Consider the following 13203-nt stretch of genomic DNA (forward strand, 5'->3'; position numbering starts at 1 on the left):
GAGTGAATTGGAGCCACAGAAATTCTGTACAGTATGAACCCCTCCCCTGGCCTGGGGGGAGGTTTAAGCAATTAACTGAATGAAATTCAAATTGTCAGACAAAAATGTTGGTACTGAGGTAGTAATCTTAGGCAAAGTTAACCTTCATCTGAAGAAGGAAATTTGGTTTTGCTTTACCCATCTGATGAATGGTAGACTAAGTCTCTTAAGAGTTAACTCTAAGCCTCTAATAATTTTAACTTTTTCAGAAGCAACCACTACCAGATGTTCATTTTGGCCAAAAAAATTCTCACCCAGTAAAAGTATAACATCCACAAAAGTCTATCTTTACTACCCATAGGTAGTAACGTTCACAAACATTTCCAGCTAATCAGCTTGTGTTAAATACATGTTTAGGTATTTGAAAGAACTTGATACATAAAATCATCATTAAGACAATTCAATGCTGATGTTGGTTTCCAAAGACATTTTATAACAAGCCTTTCTGAATAATTAGAGAATAAGACTCATTTTCTGTTAGGGCCATTCTTTTGTTCAAGAAAGTAAAGCCTACAGGAAAAACTCATAGCTAGTAAGTGGCAGAGCTAGGTCTGGACTGAGTCACTAAATTTGGTCTCTCCACACCTGCCTATAAAAAGGGGATAACATGACAATTATACCAAAGGAAAAATACATATAATAATATGTACATATATTATTGAGTACATAATGAGTACATATAATAATAAAGACTATTTACACTAACAATAAAAGAAATACCATTTCTCAGTGCCACGTAACAGGGTGTATGTACTTCCTCAAAGCACACACTAAAATAAACATTTGTTACTTGGACAATAGACTAAATTTTGCTTTAATCATTATATTCATTTTAACCCCTGGTAGATCTAGATTGACATGTTTATGTCTCAGTCATTTTTCTACTTCTGCTCTTATTGACCCAGAAATGACAAGAAGCACCAATGAAGGAAAATGTGAGGGAAGCTAGGTGTCAAGCCCTTACCTTACTGCTAGCAGATCTCAGAAAGCTTTCTCTTTGACATCAAGGGACTTGTTCCGGCAAGATTAGCCCTGTGTCCTCCAGTTGGAGCCAGATTGTGTTGACTGCATGGCCAACTCTGATAGGATGACCCAAGGAGGCTCCCACTGAGCAGAGAAGATATGGAACTCTAGATCTCATGCATTTACAGACAGGGTCTTGCCTTCTTTAGAGAAGACTGCTTTAACCCTCATTGTCAGAGATGCTAGTTGGCTATAGCAATTTTCACTTGTTCCATTTGAAATACTCTGGCTCATTCAAAAAGGCACAGGGACATTGCTAGATAACGGCACTAATTATTATCCAGTCTTTGCATGCATTTAACAGTGCTTCTGCATGTACCATAGGTAGTATAGCTGTGATAGTCAAGGAGTACACTGGGCCTTCAGAAGACACATTTTCCATTTACAATTTAAAAGAAGAGGTTAGATTGTCATGCAACCAAGCATACATTGTCTAAGATATAAAAGCAATTGTATCTAAAAGTGGGAAATCTCCACCTCAATTATCAGATTAACAATAGGGGCATTTCTTCAGAGGCCAAATATCTGGTTGTTCCCGAGAGAGAGAAAGCTGCCTATGACACGTGCAGGAGATTTTATTTTATTTTTTTTTTTAAGTATAATTATGACATCACTGACCAGTGCCCATAATGTAAGACCTGGTTCAAAATCTGTTTAGAGAAAGTCAATATAACAAAAGTGTGTTAAAAATTTTATCAGCTATGAGTCCAGTTGCCATTCTAAATGCTGCTGTGATTATGTAGTAAAGTTAAATTGGTATAAGCAACAATATTATTCCCTGGATGGGGCATTTCCTGGGTGGAACATAGAAAAGGAGACAGGTAATGTGTTTGAACAATTAAAAACAAAAAACCCAGGAAGCTGGGCAGATGAGTGTATTGTGGTGGGAAGGGGAAGTTGTGACCTTAGATTTCTGTATCTTTAGTTGTTTCACTTTCTATACCATTTAATGATTGAAAAATGCGGTTGGACTGCCGGAACCACAGAACAGGAACTCCACTGGGGCAGGAGTTAAAGGCAAAAAGCTTTTTGTGTGGGTTCATTTACTATTTTAATTCATTTGTATTTTTAGTCAGCTTTAAAGGTATGGTTGCTTCTTCTACCTACTGCTCTTTCTCTTCTTCTTTTTATGCCGTTTTACCCTGTGTTCTCTGGTAGGGCATGTAACCTTCGGCACAGTGGGAAAAGCCAATTTTGCCATAGGCCTCAGCTTGCTCTGACTCGGCTACTAACTTGACTCATAGCTTCAGGCAGGTTATTTCATGGTTCTGATGCTTATTTTCCTCATCTTGAATCAGCGATTTTAATAACTGTCTCCCGGTTTGTGAAAATTCAATATGATCACGTGTTACATGCCAATCACAGAAACTGGTGCGAAGTTGTGTTCCTCAGTGGTAGCTATTGTTGTAAGTAGGAATTGCATGACAATGGCAGGTGTTTTCTATCATGTCCTCATGTTTTCTAAATTTGTATCCCTCTTTCTCCCATTTCCTATCTTAGCATTGTTATTAGCTAACTTTTATTAAGTGGTTATCATGGCTGAGGACACTGTAATGAGGACTTTATGTGAATTACCTAATTAATTTCTCAGAAAGTATGAGATAGCTATTATTTTAAGCTATTTCATAGCTTAAATAACCAGTTCGTTGAAGTCAAAATTTAGACAGGTTAAGTGAACTCGTTCATTTACACAATTAGTTGCCCAGGCAGAATTTGATTTGAGGTCTGACTCCAAAACCAGAGCTCTTAATCACCAATTACACCAACTAAACGCTTCGTTTCACAGCCCGCCTATTCCCAAAGGTCCCATTCCCGTTTTAAGGTTATTTTCTGTAACTCTCTTGTATTTAATTTCAAAAATGCTATTTCCCAGGAGATGAGTCCCTGATCTCCCTGAAGGCATGGATCATACCATACATTTCTTTTCCTAATCCACCCAAATTCCCGCAGCGCACAGACTTAGGCTCATTAATAGACGGGAAAAGAAACTGACCAGGCAGTGAAACCGAGCAAACAAAGTACAATAAGACAACTACAGCAGGAAAGCGGGATAAAAAAAAAAAAAAAGTAGAAAAAGAAAGTAAGGGAAAGGGGGAACAAACGGCAAATATTCACTGAGTGCCAACAATCGCATGGGAGGATCTTTAGGGTTCTCTGCTGAGTACTCGGGACGGCTAACTGAGCAGTACGCCGGCCTTATCTCATACATAAGGCACCAAGGCTCAGGAAACAGTTCTGTGGATCTGGGCGGGCACCTTCCACCCACAGTCGCGCACACGTGGAATAGGTTTAATAGGCTGTCTGGCTCGGGCACCTCTTCCCAGGGTCAGGGCGTTACAAAGGGAGGCTGCTCTCTTCCCATGAATCTATTAGGGACCTACAGCAGCGAAGAGAACCCTTCTGAATATCAGCGAAGACGGCTTATTAAGACTTTATGAGTTTGCAAGCCATCCTCGTCCTATTTCCTCACTTCGGACTTTTTGGACACACCTTCCTTTTCCTGTGAGCCAACCCAGACGAATGAGTTACAAGTAATCGCCTTCTCTACGCCCAGCCAGTGCCCAGCACCAAGCACAGCGCCTCCTTGCAACACCCGGCTGAGCTCCGGGCGGCAGCGCAGGAGCTTGGGTCGGAGGCTGCTCTAAGGTGACGCGCGGCCGCCTCCTCCCCTTTAAGGCGGGGCTCGCAAGGGCCGGGGGGGCCAAGGAAGTCCGGGGGCCCTCGGTGATGCCCCCGCCCCTGCCGCGCCAGGGTTGCTCCCTGCGCTCCCGAGTGGTGACTGCAGGTCCCGCGCAGGTGAGGGGCGCGCGCCGGCCCAGCTTTGCAGCCCCCGAACGCGGCCTCGCACAGGTGAGGGCGGTGCCGGGTTCACCTGGCAGAGCGCGTGGGCCGGGCAGCAGGGTCGCCGCCTGCTCTTTCCTGGGGTGGGCGTCTTCTCTCAACCAAAGCTGGGAGTTGGGGACCTGGAGGGTCCAGGATGAGAATTCAGTGGAGCTACTACCCCGGAGCTGCTTGTGGTTCAGAGATCAGAAAGGTGTCCTGAGGACTGGAGATAGAAATCCAGGCGTGGCGTACTGGAAGGCGCGCTAGGGGAGGGCAGCCTGCCCCAGGATTTCTTTGCACTTTAAAGGCCACACATTCAGTCTCCCCGGGGCGCTACGGAGTTAGTCACCGCCGCGTTCAGGGCTCCTTCCACAGAGGTCAGTTCCTCAGCTGGGTGGGCTTTGATGCCCTCTCTTCGTAGAGACCCGGAGGTTCAACTTTAATTCTTTGCGCTGACATTTGCCGAGCGACACAAGAGCAGAAATCCTTGGGATAATTGCGTAGGTAACAGTGTCTCAATCCCACTAAAGTAAGTTAAAAATAAAGACGGTGATGTTGGTGGTGAACTAGAGAGGCGATTAGTTTCCGCAATTAGTTCCCCACTGCTCTGTCCATTTGTTAAGCAAATGGTTGCTGACGGCTTTTTTAAATGATTGGGTTGCTATAAAAGAGGTTTTCTCTAGTCTGAATGAACTGTGCGATGCTGACTGAGGGTTTCAGCCTCCTCTAGAGTCTTACAAGAGCTTGGTCTGGAAGGTACATGGGTGCGAACACTTAAGGTAGCAAAGCAGCTTCTCAGTGAACCGTGAGACGTTAGAACACCTGCTTCAGGACGCACAGAATTCGGACACCACTTATTGAAGGATTTGTATGGATTATGATTTCCATTAGCATTCATTTTTTGCTTGAGTCAGTAGCATTTCAATTCAACAAATATTTGTTGTACACTTGTTAAAGGGCAGACCTCTGAGAGCCAGGCTGGTGTGCTGTGGGGTAGCACAGGTGTTGATATTAATACAAAGGGGAATTTTAAGGCACTTACTCCTCACAAGTGGGTGTTTAGAAAGAGACCTATGGCGCTGCGCTTTACCTCAGCAGCACCTGTGCAAATCTCTGGTTATAAGTATTTAAATGCAGGGAGAATGTAAATCTTTGAAGAGTATCTGTCATTAACCTGATCAGTCATTCCAAAACAATACGAATTGTCAAAATCATGCTTAAAATAAGATTATTAAGAATTAACTCTGTGCCAAGCACCATGCTAGGCACTTTATCTTGTCTATGCAATCTACAAAGTAGATACTATTCCCCTGTGCAGATGAGGAACTGAGGCAGAGAGGAGTCCAGTAATTTGTACAAGGTCAGTGGTGAATTTAGAAATTGCATGTGGCTATTTGAGTGCAGAACTCATACTTTTTCACTATTCCATGCTGCCTCTAAGATGGAGAGTGTAAATCCTGCAGATTTAATATAAGAATTCAAATTTATATTCATAGATCCTATCTCCTGGGGATTAATGGAGTTAAAGTAGTCGTCAGGAATAAAGTGAGCACTGTTTTCATTGCACTTGTGTGGTTAAACTATAACCTACCTGTGACAAGTAGATGAACAGCTACCTTTAAAAGATAAAATTTATTATGTGTCTTAACATATTTTGAAAGGCCTGATATATCCAAACATGGCCAATTAATAAAATCGCATATATATTCCCTCTGTTACACATGGAAGGAACAGCTGATTTTCATATTATTCGTGTGCTTTACTATGGACTCCTGCAGAAGTGAGTTTCTCAGCTGGGTGGGCTTTGAAATCAATTTCAGCTTGATTTCTTCTTATAGCTGCAAGATGATTAGAGGTCTCTTGTCACCTGGAAAGAACTTTGTGTTTGTGTAAATCTGTGCTCACACACGAATATACATTTTTCCTTAAACCTATTTCCAGAAGTGTAGAGTACTACAATGTGATGATCTGGCGAGGAATCAAGTTCCTTATTTGACTTTTGAGTAAAGGATTTATAACAACTGACAATTTCTTTAAGTGCATGTAAACCAGGAAAGTACTTTTCAAATTAAAACTATTATACTGTGGAGAAAGGAAAGTGAGTGAAAAATAGTACTCTGAATTCAAATAATATTTCTTGTCATGGAGAACACTTGTTTTCTTAAAACTTTTCTTGTAATTGTTGGTAATTACACACGAATGGAGGGGGTTTATATTTAAATTACCTTGAATTGTTGCCAGTTAACTGTTGAGAAAAGGCTTTGCCTGTGATGGGAGGATCAGGTAGAATATTTTGCCTGTATCAATCTTGGCACAGATTTTTTTTTTTTTTTTTTTTTTTTTTTTTTTTTTACTCTATCTTCACCTGAAGGTGAAACCAGTGGGACGCCTTAAACTCCTCTTTAGGAGCAGAGCCGTTAAATCCTTCCTAGGAGGTACTTATAAAAGCGTACTTGACTTGGTAAGGTGTTCTTAGGGGGAGCCAGAGTGGGCGATGAAGGAGCAGAATATATAGAGGATGTGAAGCAGGGGCAGATCCAAGTTTTGTGAGGCCTGAAAGGTAAACAATTTGGAGACTCTGTTTAAGAAAATTTGGTGTGAAAGTGAATATGTATTTAAAATGAGAAAAAGAGATGATAATTTGCTGGAGATTTCTGCCTGTTTCTGTGGAGATCTTGGGCAACGTACCAGAAATGCTTACAAAAATAGGCGTGCTGATTGCAACGTGGCTTCCCCTCTCCTTGAGAACACTCAGCATCTCCCAGCAGCTTGTCACACCCACGAGGGGGCCCTGGGAGTGAGAAGCCCAAAGTTGAAGCTCAAAAGTGAGAGGGAAAGTTGTGGTTAAAGGCAAAGGACTCATGCTCCATTGAGCAAAGAGACTGCTGGATGGGACGGCAGAGACACTCTGGACACTCATGTCCAACGAACAGTTCTGAGAGCTGGTCTCAAAGTTCTGAGAACTTTGCAGGTTGGTTTGTTTCTCAGGGATGCCTTTGGCCATTGGCTTTTCCAACTATCAGTCACCATTTATTGGGAGTTTTCTAATGTCCCAAGTCCTGAGTAAGGTGAGGTCCTGATTGTCAAGAACTCCCAGTCTCATGGAGCTGATTTCATTGATCACAGTGCTTTGGTTATAGGCTTGCATAGAGTTGCCACGGGAGCCCTGGAGGGTTCCTGATGCTTGAGCTGAGTTTGGAGTTACTGCGATGGAGTCCAGGAGGGCCATTCTAAGTGAGCAGAGGGCCATTAAAATGGTGCTTGGGCACAGTGGCTCACGCCTGTAATCCCAGCACTTTGGGAGGCCGAGTTGGGTAGATCACCTGAGGTCAGGAGTTCAAGACCAGCCTGGCCAACAGGGCAAAACCCTGTCTCTACTAAAAATACAAAAATTAGCCCGGCGTGGTGGCAGCACCTATAATCCTAGCTAATTGGGAGGCTGAGGTAGGAGAATGACTTGAATCTGGGAGGCGGAGGTTGCAGCAGTGAGCCAAGATTGCACCATTGCATTCCAGCCTGGGCGACAAGAGCGAAACTCCGTCTCAAAAATAAAATAAATAAATAAATAAATAAAAGCCCTGGTGGTTTAGACCCATGCATTCTCCTCCACTGATATTCTTCTAGTCCAGCAGCACCTATGTACCTGAGATTAACTTGTTAGAAATGCACATTCTCAGGCACCCCACATTAGGATCTCTGCATCTAGAGCACAGTAATCTGTGTTTTAAGAAGCCCTCTGGATGATTCTGGTGCATGTTAAAATCTGAAAACCACTGGTCTTAATATTTAAGAGAACAGATAGGGCATGGAATCCCTTATGGAGATCACTGGGAGGGAATTGAAATTAATAATAGTAATATATTAGTGTTGTAATATAGTAATTTGTATTACTGTCACTAACATTTATTGAGCACTCAGGTTGTGCCAGGCATTTTGTGAAGAAATATCAACTCTTAATCTTCAGTACAAACCCTGGATAAGGCAGGGCTATGATCACCTGGATTTAAATGTGAGAAAACTGAAAGAGAGAGAAATAGGAAATTGTCCACAGTCACACAGCTGGAAAGTGGTTCAGCCAGGATTCAAGCACAAGCTGTCTGGTGTTGGAACCTTCCTTCTCTTTTGTCTTGCCTGGGAGAATTTTCATTGATGCCACTGTTGTGTGTTGGCGCTGGCCGAGAGGCATGCCTGGGATTGCTTGGGATGCACCTATTTAACAATTCTAGTCATTTGCTGACTACTGTGGTTAAGAAATTTTTCATTACAGACACATTTCCAAACTAGGGAGGAAGAAATTTACTGTCATTTGCTCCTAGTGCAGACTTTTAAAATTTCATGAGTGAATAGACATGATTCCATATAAATGATTACATCACATGGAAATACCACTTCCCATAGCGTCATTATTAAGGGCTCATGGATTTCCCAGTGGGGAGTGATGCTGGTGATTATGGAAGGTGGCCTTGTTTCCTTGTTTAGGAATGCTGGGATTTGATCTGATTATTAGACAGAGGCTTGTCTCCTAGAGGCCAAGCACCTCCCCAGGCCACAGAGGACTTGAAGGTGATGTTGTGTTTGTTCATTATGTTTTGGAAGATATTCAGAAGAGCTGTGCCTTGTTCTATTACAGTTTTTTTTTTTTTTCTGGTTAAACAAAACAAAACAAAACAAAACAAAAAACTGTTGCCCATGATTCTATCCTGTTTTTTTTTTTTATCATATAGCCCCATGGTGTCAGGCAGCGTGAGTAAGAATGTGCAGATACTGGCATGGATATGCGTGCGAGTGTGTAGAGTGATGGTTTACTCTTGGGTATAAACCTAAGATTGCTGTGCCTTTACCTCCCCTCTGGAAAAAAATGTTTACACAAACATTAATTTGAGTTTATGGTAGGCAGCAGAATCTAATTCTGAGAATGCCAGCTGTGTCATCTATGCAGTCATTTCATTCATGTGATCACTGGTTGCCTGCCTAGTTGTGCTAAATATTATGTTAGGCACCAGAAGAGATACAGTGTGACCAAAACAGACATGATCCCCATGGACCGGAATAGAAGTCCTTATATGTAATGTTATGGAAGAACAGAATAGATACCCTCCCTCTGGCAGTGAGTCAGCAGGAAAGGCACTCAGAAGTTATTGTAGCTCAGGAGGGAGGTAGGTTATTGGACTTAAAGCTTTAGGGAAGTGGAGGTATGGCAGGATTTGAGAGATTACTAGGAAGATTACACGCGTGACCAGGTGGAGGTGGGTGATGAAAAAGAGGGAGGTGCTGGGCCTGCGGATCAGGTTTGAGCCTTGGGCTGCTGGTTTGGTGCCAATAACATAAGTCAGTATTAGAGGAGGAAAAGCCTCTTTTCAGAGAATTATGACCTTCATGGACACTGAGTCTGAAATGTCTGGATGACCCCAAGGTAGAGATTTTAGGTGGATAATTGGATAGGATAAAGGTCTGCACTCCAGGAAAGAGGTTGGCAATGTAGAGATTTGAAAGAACTGGTCTTTGGATGGTAATTGAATAATTGACTAATTATCAACTGATTGAATAATGCAGTTGCTATAACAACTGAATAATTCAATCAACTGAACTCATTCTTTAGAGGGTGGAGACGAATCCTCCACTCCCTTTGGCCTTTGAGATATTTGAGAGCCATGTTTGAGAGGTGGAGGTGGAAGGAGGTCCTCAATGTGGAAAAGCAAACAAGAGCCATTGAAAGCAGTTGGGGACAGGACTAAACTCTGATTTTTTTTTTTTTCAATGCTGCCCAAATTCTTATCTAAGGGGTCTGGGAAGTCATGTCCTACAAACTATAAATTCTTATCAAATGAGTTTTATTTAACCATATATATCATGACTTACTTTCCCGTCTGACTCTGGCATAACATTGCCTGACAAAGAAGAAAGTGGAAATATTTTACCGCAAAAGTATGTTTCTTTGCCATATTTTGAAATGGTCCTGTAAAGATGTCCTTTGTGGGGGGAACATGTGCATCTGTAAATAATCTCTATTAAAGCTAGATCTTTTTCTTCCAGGCCCTCCCTATCTTGAAGAGATTAAGAGTCTAGCACCTTTTAAGGTCTGAATAGGAAACATTTGTCATCTATTATCTCTAAGGGCAGCCACTCTAAGACTTCAAAAGACTCTTGGTCTCCACAATTTTTTATCTTAACCTGAACATTTCCTTTCTATTGATCCGAGGTTTTTAGACAAACTCAACCAATTGTCAATCAGAAAATGTTTACATTTATCTATAGCCTGGAAGCCACCCCCTGCCCCACCCACTTTGAGTTGTCCCACCCTTTTGAACCAAGACAATGTATTTCTTAAACATATTTCATTGATGTCTCACGCCTCTCTAAAATGTGTAAAACCAAGCTGCACCCTGACCACCTTGGGCACATGTTCCCAGGACCCCCTGAGGGCTGGGTCACGAGCCATGGTCACTCATACTTGGCTTGGAATAAATCTCTTAAAATATTTTCCTCTTTTTGTTGACACAGTGGAGTGAGGAGTAAACAAGGAGGTCGTTGAAAGCTTCTGTTCAGAATTTGAGCCCATATTATTTTTATGAGGTAAAACGTATATTCTCTTAACTTGTTATTTTCTGTTATAAAAACACATTTATATATATATCATATGTATCATAAATGAATCATATCATTTTGTATATTGTATAGATTGGCCAGATGTTAGAATATTTTTATATAGAATAGATAGGTTTTCTTAGGTGCTCCAAGTAGAAGACTTTTTAAAAACTGTTAAAAAGTAGGTAAGAGAAAAAAAATATTCTTTTATCCAAAAAGTATTCACTGAACATGTGCTATACATGTTATGTGCTGAAATTTTGTGAATAAAACAAATAGATCCTCATCCTCTCAGAGCTTATAGTTTAGAGGGGAAGCCAGACAATTTCACAAGTGATTACAATGAAGTGTGCTGTTCATTAAGGGTAAGGGACAGGGCGCTATGAGAGCAGGTGGTAAAGGCCACTTCCAGTGGCAGTGCCACCTAGGCCTGGCAGGAAGGAGACGGAGAAGCACAGAGGGAGTGTTTTGAGAAATCAGTTGATGGATGCTTTTGAGGAACTAAAAGCCTAGGCTAGTCTGTTTAAGCTTTGTTAATGAAAAGTTAATGAAAATAATAAGTGGGAATATTCATGAGAGGTCTGTGAACTGATGGGGAAAACTAAAAAGGAGGTATTAAACCTATCTGTGTGATCATGCTCATGTTGTGTGAAGGGTTTTGAAGAATCCAAGATACAATGGAGTTGACAGTGCAAAAAAAAAAAAAAGAAAACCTAAAAACAAAAACACCCAAATTAAAAAACAAAAACACCAAAATCAAAAACAAAAATAATGATTGTGTAATGCTTTTTTTAAGGTGATGGTTGGGGAACTACTTTTAGCATTATGAAACATGTTTGGATTTAGTCTGAGAACTTGGGTAATATGTCAAAAAAGAACATTATATTTCTTGGACTACAATAACCATTATTGCTATAATAATCTTGCTCAACGTAAAAGATGTATATATGCTTCCTCGGGTTACAGTCTGGAAATGACCTTTGGGATCAGCTGTTCCACCTCCAGTTGCCCCTTCATGAATAACCTGGGGCTCAGGAGTGCTGCAGGCTCAATTATTATTTTCACTGGGTCAATTGGTGACAACATCTGTTGGGTAGAATCTGTCCTGAGTTCCTTGTCCTACAGCAACAATGCTTCACTTGAAGGCTTCTTGTTTGTTGTTGGAACAGGCCCAGTAAATAATTATCTCCATCTCCTCTAAGTCTTCACTTACATGAGCTCCCTCCCCTGTCTTCCTTATCTCCTCGTTGGCATGTTTAATCTACTTTTTCTGACATCGTGCTATGTTTTGAATTCTGTAGGAGTCCTTGGCGGAAGTTGCCTTCAGCATTTTAGGCCTGTCTAAACAGGTAGAATTTATCTGACATTTCTTTCACTCCCTTAAGCCTCATGTGAGTTGGCAAGAGACGTGTAGCTTTGGCAAAGAATGAGAAAGAAGGTTCTTGGGAAGTTTTCTCTGTTAATATTTGAACCAAAAGACATGGTGAGGCTTGGAAAGTATTTGATGAATTGTTTTTAAATGTCATGAACTATTTGTGTGCCCCCAAATTATGTTTGATCAGATAGGTGTGGCCCTGATCAGTAATAACAGACTGGTATTTGGTCCTTTTATTAACTACTTCCTCTCCAATTTCCTTTCAAAGCCATGTGTCAGTTTCTAGCATTGTCACTATGAGCCCAAGATCCAGAATTATTACTTTATTGTTTTTGTGTTCAGTTGTCAGGCTGTGCCTTTTCATTGGTAGGTTTTTTTTTTTTTTTTTTTGTAGAAGTTTTTGCTTTCCTAGTTTACAGGACATACAGATTTAGCTGCTGTATATTTTATTTTGTGTGCCAACTACCTGATATTTCTGAGCCTCTACTCAGTGGTAGCATTATCTTAGTTATGCTAATCCTCTTAGGAACTCTACTAGGTAGAAATCATCTCCGTTTTATTGAAGGCAACACTGAAACTCAGAGAAACCTAGAACTTGCACAAGGTCACCCAACTGGGTTGGACATCTGGCCTATGTCTTTTTTTACTTTCCACCCCTGTTATTTGGTTTCAAGCTAGTGCTGTTTCAACCATTTCAACCATTGCACTCTGTTTTGTATCCCAGGGAAATTATTTCACCACAAGACTTGAGGGGTGCCAAGACCCATTCCAACTAAGATTTCAGAAATTCCTTTACCTCCTGAGTTTGGAAGTAGCTGTTCTGTGCATTCCCAGGCTCAGTGCAAAGGTGAAATCCTTCATGACAGGGGAGGCTTTAAAACCACTTCCATGTAGACCTGGAATCCCGCTGAACCCTGTTGTGAAGATAAACGCAGCAAGGTCTTGATGAGTATGTCATTTTAGAGCAATTTCCTGCCAGATGACTGTGTATATATGAAGCTGGGTAATCTGGAAAAGTCCCTATCCTTTATCTGATCCAAGTGATACTGTAAACAGGGTTGGTAGATTTGTGTAACAAAGCTAGCAATCACATCTAAATATTACTACACTTAATTCCTAAGTGTTCACGTGAGAACAACTTCATTGTGTTTTTATGTTTTTGAATGAGGTAACCTTTTAAATATATACAGATGTTGGCATTTCAAAACCCAGGAAAATTCTTGTGGTGCTATTGATTAGATCAAGATACTTTTTTTGGTATGTATTTATTAGTAGCATTAAGACACACTTATCAAATAAGATCTTTTCAGGATCCAGAGTATACAAATGTGGTGGATGTTTTGGTTATCGTGGTCTTC

At 41.1% G+C, this 13203-nt stretch overlaps 1 protein-coding gene across 2 annotated transcripts in view; it reads left to right on the forward strand.

Annotated features, from left to right (window-relative positions):
* Positions 1–3785: 3785 nt before the first annotated feature.
* Positions 3786–13203, forward strand: part of MCTP2 (multiple C2 and transmembrane domain containing 2) — a 258463-nt gene continuing 249045 nt past the window's right edge. For both annotated transcript variants that reach the window (XM_005560564.5, XM_073998498.1), the window contains exon 1: positions 3786–3912. The gene's annotated coding sequence lies outside the window, so the exon portion shown is untranslated. The remainder of the gene's footprint in view (positions 3913–13203) is intronic.

The sequence above is a fragment of the Macaca fascicularis genome, chromosome 7 (genome assembly GCF_037993035.2).
Source record: "Macaca fascicularis isolate 582-1 chromosome 7, T2T-MFA8v1.1".
Taxonomy (NCBI): domain Eukaryota; kingdom Metazoa; phylum Chordata; class Mammalia; order Primates; family Cercopithecidae; genus Macaca; species Macaca fascicularis.